Source organism: Agelaius phoeniceus, chromosome 9 (genome assembly GCF_051311805.1).
Source record: "Agelaius phoeniceus isolate bAgePho1 chromosome 9, bAgePho1.hap1, whole genome shotgun sequence".
Taxonomy (NCBI): domain Eukaryota; kingdom Metazoa; phylum Chordata; class Aves; order Passeriformes; family Icteridae; genus Agelaius; species Agelaius phoeniceus.
Window position 1 is genome coordinate 4,005,809 of NC_135273.1, and position 11,627 is coordinate 4,017,435.

The window sequence follows — 11,627 nt, forward strand, 5'->3', positions numbered from 1 at the left end:
TCCCATTAAAATTTTAAACATTGCTCACATGCTTAAGTTTAATTATCATCTCAGGAGTTTAATGAGAACTCATAAAGAGTTTTTTTCTCATTAGGCACATAAAGGATATTTTTATACATTTCACAAATTTCAGACTCAACAATTTTTTGGTGGAACCTTTCAATTTAATAGGTAAATGAGTGCTTTCATCAGTAAAAAATGACAATAATTGGATTTTTGACACCTTGTTAAAAAACCTCCAGGCAGTGAACACAAAGGTACTTTGCAGGTGCATGTTTTTAATATTTAATCTGCCTGTTCAGGAGTTTGAGTGCCTCTGTTCACCTGCTGGGTGTCACTCTCAGGGGTGTCAAATCCACCTTCCCCTCGCTGGTGTTTGGTGATTTCCACAGGCTGGATTAACCAATATCCCACAGTTCTGTGCTCTTTACTAACCTGAGCTTCAGACCAGACCCCTGTCAAGCCCTTACCTCTCTCAGGGGAAGGCCCAGCCTTCATCAGGGCAGGTCCCTGGAGTATGACTGGAGCATCAGCAAAGAACACCTGGAATTTCATGTCACAGCAGCACTTTTGAAAGTGATTTTTTTTTTCCACTGCAAAAGAACATTGCACTGTGTATTCTGAAATACTGATGGTGTTTAGAGAAGACAGTAACAATTCCCACCTGTTATTACACTAAGTAATCTCAACCACCTGATATTTTAATTATTCTAGTCATTAACTCTCTCCCTTAATTTGCAGCAGCTGCTTTCTAAAATTCAATACATCACTTATGTCAACAGCCCAATCATTCTTATTAACTCTGCTGTCCCAAAAACAACAAAAAAGAGCATTCAGAGTAAACTGTCATTTATAGATTAAATATTCATCCAGCCTTACTGTCAGCAAGTAAAAAGATGAGAAATGGAATTACTTTTTTGTGGTTTAGATGTGACAGAAGTTCAATACCTGGGTTAATAAGGAGCAATGGCAACATAATCAGACCAGGAGAGATTTAAATCTGGGATCTGTTTCTTACCACAAAGATCTGGAGCTCGTTCCATGGCCTCAGTGCAAAAAGTGGTAAAATCACATTGCTGATTTTGACAGTTTTGTGAGCCCTGGAGCTGTCAGGTGAATGGAATCATTAATTTGGGTTGGCCACGCTCTGGCTCAGCTCAGGGATCATCTCCTGACTCCAAGGTTGTCCTCACAAGCAGAACAGGTGAATTTACAGAATACTTGGGAGAGGAATGGGAACTGGAGGAAAAAACCGACTCTGTTTCTATGATCCACCCTGCCTCTGCCTTATTTTTCTATATTTGGGTAATGAAGGGCAGCTGGAGCCACTGTAATGAACATAATGATCTCTGGGAACATCCAACCCCAGTGATTGCACTGAAGGACCAAGACAATCAATCAACAGCTCCACCAGAGAGACATAAGCTGTTAAATCTCCTTATTCAGTTTAATTCTAAAGGGCTTTGCTACTGGTGGCTGCTATATGGTCATTTTTAACTACTAAAACAAATTCCTTGAGTGTTACGGCTTTGAGAGTAGTTCCTCAGAGCTATTTATCTGCTTTTACTTACACATTTTCTGTGACTTTTGCCCTAAAAAGGTCATCAAGGACCAGTTTGATGACTCTAAATTTGGGTACTGAAGGTCCTGTCCACCCTCAGTCAATGCACCCTCAGCACAGTGTGCAGAACATACCTGGTTTGGAGAAAATCCAGCATTTTAAAATCTGTTTCTCACTAATGAAAATGTCCATAGAAACTAATTGCTGATCTCCATCTCAGCTTCAGGAGTAATGTATCATTCTTAAAGCAGTCTGAGTCTCCAGAGGGTACTTTTCAGATTATCACAGTCTTTAGGTGTATTATTAAGACCTTGACTGCTGCATGATTGATTTAATATAAATATAAATCAATAGAGCTTCCCTAGAACTCATCCCTGTCTTCTGCAGGGAACTTGGTGGATTTTTGGGAAATGAGGCCTGAAAAAGTATGAGATTGGGGTGGGTGAAACAGAACTTCTATTACAGAGAGAAAACTGAAAGATGGAAAAGAAGATTCCAGTTGAAATCTTCTAGTCCCGTATTTTTCCTGAATTAATTTTATTTTTCCTGAATTTTCAAATAGTTCATGTTCCTGAAGCAGCCACTGAGGTGAACAACAAAGGATAAGTGGTGGCATTTCAAGATTGCCAGCCCAAGCCAGAGAGTTCAGAAGCAGATGGTGGCAAATTATATTTCAGCAAATGCTGATAACGAGTTTATCATAAATCAGAAAATTACTCTGAAATTTGGGATCTGGCAGAAAGCTGAGTGGGGTTGTTTTTTTTCACATCAAAGGACCTGAAAGCTGATAAAAGCCCAGGTAGGAAATGGGATGGTCAGAGCAGCATTCCTTCAATGAGTTTGTGATTTGACAATCAGCTGTTGACTGAAATGTTGAGCGTGTTGAAATCACCCATTTCCAATTTAAAATAACAGAAATGCCTGTTATTAGGAAGAAAAATATAAACTCTGGAGGGGGGAGGAGGGAGCAAATCAGGGTGTTAAAAATGAAGCAGAAATGAATTTCTGTGACCCCCAGCAGCAGTGGGGTGTGTTTGTGTGGGCACACAAGAAATGGGAGGGCAGGCAGCTCTCAGGGGGCATCAGCACAGCAGAGCTGCCAATTGTTCCACATTAGGAACCCCAAATTGTACAAATGCAGCCAAAACAGACAGAGCAGGGTGTAGGAGTCCCCAGGGTTTATCTGCTTCCCTGATTGCATCTCCTCCAATTTCAGTGAGCCTGACAACTCAGGATGTACAATAGTGGTTATAACATCCCTCCCCCCATCCAAAAAAAGAAAAGAAGGAAAAATAAAACAAATAAAGCAGATGAAACCCCAGAGTCTCCTGTGACTTGTATCTGAAAATGTTTCCTTGAAATATTTCATAATTTATGCCAGTTGTAAAGAAACTTTAGAGAGGAAACAACAGATTCTCATCTGCTGCAACCATACAAAGGCTGCTGACATCAAGATAAAACTCCCAGCCCCTTTGGCAGTGCATTTGATAAACTTCCTTATCAGCATCCCAAAGCTTGCCAAGAGTCTCCCTTTATCTGATTCCCACTGGGAAAGTAGGGGAGTTTCTACATCAAAGTTCATGACCCATCCACTCCTGGATGTTCAGAAAAGGTCCAGCACATTGTGGGTGCTGCTGGAAGCAAACCACTAATACAAATGTACTTTGAGGTGTATTCTTAAATTTATAGAGCCTTTCATGTAAAAGAATTGTTCAGGCTGGAAAATCCCTCTGAGGTCTCTGAGTCCAACCATTCCTCCTGCCAAGGCTGTGTCCTCCACATCTACAGAGCTTTAAACCCTCCAGGGATGGGGGATGCCCTGGGCAGCTGTGCCAGGCCTGCACAAACATTTCCATGAAGAAATTTATCCCAATATCCACCCTGAGCTGCCCTGGCCCAGCCTGAGGCCGTTCCCTCTGCTCCTGTCCCTGTGCCCTCCTGGCAGGAGCTGTGCAGAGCCACAAGGGCCCCTGAGCCTCCTTTGCTCCAGGCTCAGCCCCTGCCCAGCTCCCTCAGAGCCTCCAGACCCTTCCCAGCTCTGTTCCCTTCCCTGCACACCCTCCAGCCCCTCCATGTCCTTCTTGCAGTGAAGGACCCAGAACTGGACAAGGATTTGAGGTCCCTCAGCCACCCCAGCACAGGGGACAGGCACTGCCCTGGTCCTGAGGCCACAGAAGTGACAATAATATATATTTTAATTGCTTAATAGCTCAGTGCTCTGTCCACAGACCCACTGGTTAGCACTGGGGCTGTTTGTGTTGCTGCTGCTCTGTGCACACCTGAATTAATGAGGAATGGAGGTCTGATAACCTCCTGAGGATCAGGCACTGCCACCAGCCAAGGGGCTCCCCACAAAGTCCCCCTTGGCATTTCAGCCACCCATCAGCAACAGTGGTGCCCCCCTAGCCCAAAATACCTGAAATATCTTGGATAACTTCAGTGACTCAGCAGCTCTCTAACCCTTCAAACAGGCAGGGGATAATTTGTGAGCAAACAGACCTAAATCTGATCAGCTGTTCACGACAAATAATTTGAACATCTCTGTGTGTGCAGTCAAAGCAGATCATCTTAATGTGAAAATGATGGCAAATATGGAATCACTTTAATAGGATGATGAAGAGCTCTGGGCTCCTGGGGAAAGCAGTGCAGCAGTGTGTGCACCTGCATCCATTAAAAGGAGCAAAATATAGGGAATAACGAGCTGTAACTTGCCAGCCCATCTGACTGAAGAGCAGGTGGGAACTGGGGTGGACAGGGAAAAGAGAAAATACACTGTAAGTCAGCCTGGGATGGTGTAATGCAGCTCACATGGGCCACACTGGATATTTGTCTCTCTCCTAAAACTGATGGAGGTTTTGGAGCACACATGGAATTTGGGTTATGAAGGAAGAAAAAGTAAAATTAGAAAGGCACAGGTAGTGATGCCTTGTGAAGGCTGCCCTAGAACAGAGGCTGGACAGAGCTCCAGAATAAAGCAGGGATTTATTCAAAGCATCTCCTCCATGGATCCACCTTGGGCAGCACCAGAGCCCAGCCAGGGCTGCACCCAAGATGAACCAAAATGGCCCCAAAATGCACGGCCGGGCACGGGCTCTGTCCCTGGGATCAGTTCTGCTCCATTTGCATCTTGCAGTTCATTGTCCCATTCCAGCTTTAGCCCCTGCAGTCCCACCCTGCTTGTTTTTCTCTCTCCAGCCCACGGGGTTTGTGCTCTGGGGCTGAGATTTGGATCATTTGTCCTTGGTGCCCAGCTGGAGCAGGAATTGTTTTGTCTCCCTGCTCTGTGCACAGAGCTCAGCATCCCCTGATGTGAGCCCAGACCCACACACTAAAGCAGCACAGAATGGGAAAAATAGAAAAGCCCAACCTGAGGCATCACTAGTGCCTATGTGACCTAATCAACTCCATTTACTCTGCCCATTTTTACCATAACAAGAACATGCCTCAGTCCCTGGAAGGAGTCTGTGAACACTGGCCATAAAATAGAGGAGAAAACAATCCAAATCTCCTTCTGAGATGATCTCACTGCCCATGTATATTCATTGTTTGCTGCTAGGCAGAAACAGTCTTTCAGTCCTCTTGATGTGGAAGAAGTGGAGATTATAAACAAAATACTAATATCTTCTATAAAATTAGTTGATCCATTTTTAACAGATAATAGATTTTATTGCCTTTGTAGTATTCCTTTGGAGGAATATGTTTGTAAAGGCCATACATATTTATAGGTGCTACAAATATAGAAGTACATAAATATGAAAAATGCATATATATATATATATATATATATATATATTCCTTTCCTCTTCTTTCTTTTGCATTGCAAAGAAGGGACAAATTATGAGAAAAAATATCTGTAACAAACCGACCCAGGCTGCAATTGCTGTGTTAAAGCTACCCAGGTCACAGGAGAAGATGATGTTTTATGTGATTACCAGTGACAAATATCAACACTAATCTGAGTTTATTGACAAGCACAATGGCCAGGAAAGCAAGGTACAGGCCCTGCAGTGCACAGAAACTGAGAAAGTGATTTCTTATCTAATAAAGGATGCTGGTATGTCCCTCCTGGGTTGGATCTATGTCCTTGAATTAGCAGGCAGCACTTCTTTACATGGAACATCTACCTGCTGCTAAACACACCATTATTTAGGGAATGGTGTGAGTTCATCATCATTTACATTTTTCTTTAGATTCAGATACCATCTGCTGCTCTGTTTTCTTTTTGCCTAATGTCACAGTCATAAGCATGTAATTACCATACTCCTACTCATTTTTTTTTCATGTTCTTATTCATTTCAAGCTTAATTTCAGTCAGTTTTTGTCCTTAGCTTTCTTAAACCCTGCAATTATTAGAAGACAGTTAATGGGATCAACAGCAACGTTTCATGCTGCAAGGATAAATTTTGAAATGGATTAAATGAGGACAGATGACAAAGCACTGAAAGCAATCTTTAGATCAGAAAAAAATGGAAGGAAAAAGTAGCCTTGTACAAACTAACAAATGGTGATTTTTTTAAAACCACTGAATCTCAGGGATTTTTCTCATAGTGATAAAACAAGAATTTGAAGCCCTGAGAAAGTGCAGGTCTCTGTAAATATTAATGGAGGAAAGTGCAACCCTGGCTCTACTCTTCTGCCCAAGTTCAGGAAAAAGCTCAGCATGGATCAGCTCTGACCCTCAGAGTCCTGCCAGGTTTGCTGTTTGTCTCTGGGCCATTCTGGCAGCTGGTGACAGGACAAGGCCAGTGCCACCCTCCCAGGGAACAATTCCCAATTCCCAGTATCCCATCCATCCCTGCCCTCTGGCACTGGGAGCCATTCCCTGTGTGCTGTCCCTCCATCCTTGTCCCCAGTCCCTCTCTGCAGCTCTCCTGGAGCCCCTTCAGGCCCTGCCAGGGCCTCTGAGCTCTCCCTGGAGCTGCTCCTGTCCAGGTGAGCACCCCCAGCTCTCCCACATCAAGGGTGCTCCATCCCTCTGCTCAAAATGGACATTTCTGTGATGCTTGCACAGCATATTCCACCTCACCCACTGGAAAACAGTCTGTGCAAGCCCACAAAGAGATGTAATACCAGTTTAGGTGAGCTGCTTGTCACCAAATGTCCCAGAGGCCACTGAATGCCCCCCAACCTTTTCCCTTCAGAAGCCCCTTGGGTCCCTGGTGCTGTGCTGAGATTTGCTCCAGTGCCAGGGACCAGAGTGGCTCAGGGCACACCTGAGCTCTTTATTTTGTGTTGGGACTCCTGCAGCTCTGGCTGGGCCCCTCTTCTGCACTGCAGGTGCTACTAAATACAAAATATTCAAAGAAATATTGGCATTTTTGGAGGTGCAGGAACCTGCCCACTGTCTTGCTGGCGTTGCAGCTGCTTTCCTCCCAGAGCCAGGCCAGCAGAAGTTGCCATGAGGCTTTTAACTTGGTTCTAGCACGATGCTGGGAAAAGAAAAAAAAGAGTTATATAATGATGTGGATGGGAAGTCCTTTGAAACTGCACTTCCTTGCATTTTCCAGGGTAATTATTCTGCCTCTGCCAAATCTCCAGGCGAAACTTTCCAGGAATTAATATTCCTTTGTACTGTGAAAGACAATATTTAGGTCCTTCCTAAGGGACGGGGAAAAAAAGTTGTAATGGAGACCAGAGCAAAATAAAACCTCCCACAGATTCAGAGAGGGAGCAGCATCCCAGAATCTCTCACATGGTGTTAGCAGCTTTCCCTGCCTGTTTGTTGGAGCCTGGAGCCCAGGATGGAGCTGGGATCCTGGGAAATGCCTTCCCCCCATGTGAGAGCACCACTGTTGTACTGAGGTTTGCAGAGCCAGCTTCTCCTCTCAAAGAAGCCAAATCTTTGCATTTGGAGCCTGATTTGTGCCTTGCTCTCAGTACAAATTAAAAGTGGCTGCAGGCTGAATGTGAATAAATGATTTACCTCACCCAGCCCTGCCAGTTTTTTTGAGAGCAGGGTGTTAATCTGGAGCCTCCTGTTAATTTGTGCCTGGCAGGGAGGTGGGCCATGCACAGGGAAAGGTGGGGAAAATAGTTGTTTAAAATAATGGGGGGAAGTGGGAATAAAAGATGCAGCACAAAGTAACTGTGTTGGTTAAATCAGAAATTATTTGATGTCTGTGAATTTTCAGCTCTTCTGGGATCTCTTCTGCTTTTCTACAGTGGAGATTTAACACCTGGGTGGGAAGCAAAAGAGCCCTTAAGAGGCCTAATCTGTGCACTGGAGTGGAATTTAATCTTCAGCTCAAATCTCTGTCTGGAGATCACAGGGACTGGAAATGCTGCTGATTCCAGGGAGTGGAAGGTGTCTGCCCATGGCAGGGGGTGTGGAATGAGACAACCTCTAACGTCCACCCCAGTCCAAACCATTCTGTGATTCTGTGTTGTTAATGAAATTCATTATAAATTATTAAAGTATTAATGATCAATACTTGTAAATCAGAAAAATCCATTTGGGGACTAAGAATTTGGACTTTAAATGTAAAATGAAAGGCTCTGCTCTCTGAGGACCAAAACTGTGCCCTGTGCAGGGTGCAAACCATGGGGTGGGGTTGAGGAAGTGTTCAAACTTTCTGTGGGAATTCTGAATGGGGGAGGATATTCAGGGAGCAGGAGGAGGAAGCCACTCAACCCTGGTTTCACACCAACCCAAACCTGCCCAAGATGTCAGGGAAGAACTCAGCTTAAGTAGAATCACATGTACCAATATACCCAAGATTAGATATAAACATTATTCTCCAATTATTCCTAGAGTTGCTCATATTGGAATGAAGTAATACTCCATGGCAATGGACTTTGTAACTGTTTTCCAAAAAAATGGGAGGGGCTGACCGGGTCATAGCATTGCAATGACACCACAGGCTTGACTTTTGGAACAATAAAGTGAAACAGGCTTTTTAAAACATTAATTTTATATGAAAAAATAGCTCATGCCAAGTCATTTGTCATAATCACATTTCATTAACAGTAAAGTTAACAAAATCACAATATACAGATTTAGTATGTATTTATTTATATATGTCACTTTGTATTAACCATTAACTCTATGTAATAAAAATATATTACAACATTTGATATGTACCCACAAAGCACAAGCCATTGTAAACAGAACAGACAGCACAGGCCCCATTATTCAAAATCTGAACTCAGGAATAATAATTATTTTGTTCTATTCCTTTAAACTGTAGACACAGAGGATTTTATGTGTTTGCCTTTGCATTAATGGATTTGTTTCTCTGGAATATCTCTTAGGAGACTCTCAGAGTTTAGCTTACCTGGGACCCTAAAATCCATGTTAACTCATGGCACTCTTAAGTGTGTTGTCATTACAAAAGGGTCTGTGCATCCCTTTATCCATGCAATTTAGAAAGATTTCATTTATATTCCCATTTTCCCCCCTAAATAAATAGCCCCTGCAATTACACCCCACTGTTATACAAAAGAAAGTTAAATGCAATAAATTATAGTGGTATATTTATAATAATATAATCAAACATGCCCTATCTACAGCAGCTATTAATGTTATTTCATAACTATCTTCCTTCAGACTGGCTCTAGGTGCTTTTAGAAATAGGAAACCATCTATTTTCAATAGTTGCAAAACAAAATAAATACTTCAAATACACAGACTGAACTTTTTATACCTCTCATGATATGAATGGTCCTTACTCACCCAAGCAACCCCACTGTCCTTGCAACAAGGAGTTGTAAAACCAGCTCCTAAAAACTTTTTTAAAAATCAAATAATCTTCTAATAGTCTAATCTAGGGACAAAAGTTTATATCCAACTGTATCTGGAAGGATTGGTAATAAATTACATTCCTGCAAGAATTCAGAAGGGAACAATTCGTGATTGCCAAATACATGGAAATTTTAATCCTAGAATAATCTTCAAAATTGTGAAAAAAAAAAAAATTCTAAGGATTAGAAAAATGCCCTGTGTGTAAATAAAGTTAATCAAGGCACCTCTTAGTTACCTATTTCTATTTTCCAAGGCAATATGTGATCATAGTTTTCAAATGTCTTGTCTGGGAAGCCCTATGGTTCCTGCTATAAAAAGACCCATTCTTTAGTCTGGCTGATGCAGGTAGCTTTATTTTACTATTTTTTAAATGAGGCTGGGCACAAAGCACAGAGAACTTGTCCCCAGCCCTGTCACATGTTTGCTGTGTGACCCTGAGGGCACCGAGCATTTCACTGACATTTTCCTCACAAAAGTCACTCAATTAATGAGATTCCTTCCTTTGTATTTTTTTCCCCTCTGTTGGTCGTTGATCCCATTAGCAAAACAGGAGGAGAATTTACCTGTCTGTGCACCAGGGTTCGGTGGTCAGGAGGTAAATGAAAACACTTTGGTATCTGACAGGGCTTTTTGAAGTTTCTTTTCAAGAGCTCAGAGTGCAATACAGAGCAGGGCAGTGGGATGGGCAGGAGGGGGAAGGCTGCAGCCAGTTCTGCACCATGGACCTGCTGCACTCCCACTGAAATCTCACTGGGATGCTCTGGCATTGCATTAAAAACCACTGGATCCAAATCCCAAAGGAATGGGGACTTTTGATTTTTTTTTTTTTTTTTTTTTTTTTTTTTTGCTCTTTGCACGACTTTAAAAAAAACATTTGTTTTAAAGCTCTGATTTAGAACAACAGTGACTAGAAAACAGAAAGATGGAGAGGAACTTTGGACCAGAGCAGGGGGTGACAGGACAAAGGGAAATGGACTCAAACTGACAGAGGTTTAGATGGGATTTTGGGAATTAGGAATTGTCCCCTGTGAGGGTGGGCAGGCCCTGGCACAGGGGCCCAGAGCAGCTGGGGCTGCCCCTGGATCCCTGGCAGTGCCCAAGGCCAGGCTGGACACTGGGGCTGGGAGCACCTGGGACAGTGGGAGGTGTCCCTGCCATGGCAGGGGTGGCACTGGGTGGGATTTAGGGTCCCTTCCAACCCCAAACCCCTCCATGATTCTGTGACTCAGTAACAATTCCAGATGGAAATCCTTTCCCTGACATGACTTTGTGTGTAAATAATCAGCCATATGGACTTGTGCCTTTGGGTATATTGAAACCATGTGAAATAGCATTTCTTCCACACAAAAAAAAAAAAAAAAGAAAAAACAAAAAAGAAAAAACAAAGTTATTTTACTCCTCAGTTGCCACCCCTGCTGTCACACCCCTGATGCCTCTGCTTCTTGGCACACACATTTCTGAAGGGCACTTACAGCCTGCAGGGCTAATCCTCCTCCTTAGAAATACAGACATATATGACAAACTACAGCAACTTCTTCAGCTCAAAAACCAGCAGTGTTTGCTTAAAAACCAGCAATCCTAAATACATATTTACACCAAACACACCAGGAGTACAGGTAAGAAGCTGACATTTTACAAAGACTGCAGCAGCTCTTTTCTCTGTGTAAACTTTTATACCCTCCCCACAGGGACAGCTGCCTCTTGGAGCAGGATGGTTTTCCTAAAAAAAAAAACCTTCACCCATTGAAAATTTTCACTGTATTGAATGCTGAAAGCATAAGAAGCAAATTAAAAACAAATAGATTTAAGGCTACAATGACATTGTTCTCACTTATTCAGGCCTGGGCAGGTTACAAAGACATAATCCCTGATTCTGCAGACACAAAAGACTGTGCTCAGCCCTCACAATCCAGCAAAGCAAACACCCAGTGGCTCTGGGGTCAGGACCCAACTGAGCTTTCCGTGCTGATCAGTGACTTTTAGAGTCCAGGAACAATGAGCTGACAGAGGGGTGAACTCTCTGCCTTTGCTTTTAAGCTTTGTTTAATCAGAACACTGAGTGTTGGGGAGAAGACAGATATAACAGCAGTGAAAAGCAATTTCCAAAGGGTTATTCCAGAGACATTCATTGTACACATAAAAATGTATGGGACAAGATATTCAGAGCCTTCTTCATTTAGGATTAAGAGAGGTGAGGGAGCTATGAAACCTTGGCCATGTAGGTCTAGGAAAATTCACATTTTAGTGACCTAAACCTCCTGGACTATATAATTATATTCTCTGGTTGTTCAAACTGTGTGAGTACTTTCCATAAAAACCATCTGC